Genomic DNA, 1,170 nt, shown 5'->3' on the forward strand with positions numbered 1-1,170 from the left:
CAGAAATATTACAGTCCTCTGACACTGTGACCATGGCAAAGCTGTTAGGCGCGTCATAAAACCGGAACTGGACTTTGACGCACAGTGCGCGGTTTTTTTTTTTTTTTTTTGTGAGCTATTTCTGGTTTGCTGCATTCACTTTTTTCCCCTTTTCTTCAGGTGCAGATAAGTTATTCTGTCTCTGCTCGCTGGAGGGCGCCAAAGGCCGCGTTTACATTTCTCCTACGGGACCAAAAGCATCAGCGTGATTTTGGGCAGTGAAACATTTTGGCTTAATGCACAATCCACGGGGTTCCGGTGTTGTTCTGTTTAAACTTTATTTATTGTGTCTCATCACTGAAAGAAATGAAACTACCATTTAATCATTTACCAAACTTTTCAGTGTACTTTTCAGTTCATTAAATCAGGTCTTTTCCACAGAAGCCATTTTGGCATCTCACAGTGAAAAATGCATATATGTAAATAATAAAGATAATGCAAAATCCCATCCTAACACTTGTGCGTCTCCTTTTGCCAAGTCCAAAATATTTTTTTTCCATAAATTCAGATTAAATAATGCTATGTCTGATTCTGTGTTAGCTGAAGTAAACCTGCTGCTGGACAGAATCGGCTGCATGAATACACCAACTTAATATAGTCTTGTTTTTTTTATCATGTTCTATTATGTTTTATAAAGTTATTTCAATTTCAATTGGTTTCCAATGCTGTAAAGAACCAATTTAAAAGTCTTGGTGTTTTAAATCCACTCAGTGCGCTGTTTCCTTTTAGCACCCAATTTTAAACTGTGAAATCGCTTCTGACATAAAGTTGTTGGCTCCCTGGTCTAGACTTGACTATAGGGGGGTCAACAGCCAAAAGGCCTTATAGAATTTGTGTCATTAAGACTATATTTTTATGCCACGTTATCACATTTTTGTCCAAGTCAAGTTTTAAACATGGTAATATGCCTCCTAATGCACATTTTTTTGTTTTCAGAGCTTGTTGGTGCTCTGCCAGCTCCAGATGTTGTTTGGTGTCTGGCACTGGATCATAATTAGCTGGGCCTCTGCCATGCATCTTATGGCCGCATTCATTCCACTCTTTAATATAATTAGCTTTGTTTTCTTGTTTCTCCCAGTCTGACTTCTTTTCTTGTCATATTAATGCCTCTGTGGACTCATTCTTAAGCAT

Source organism: Channa argus, chromosome 12 (genome assembly GCF_033026475.1).
Source record: "Channa argus isolate prfri chromosome 12, Channa argus male v1.0, whole genome shotgun sequence".
Lineage (NCBI taxonomy): Eukaryota > Metazoa > Chordata > Actinopteri > Anabantiformes > Channidae > Channa > Channa argus.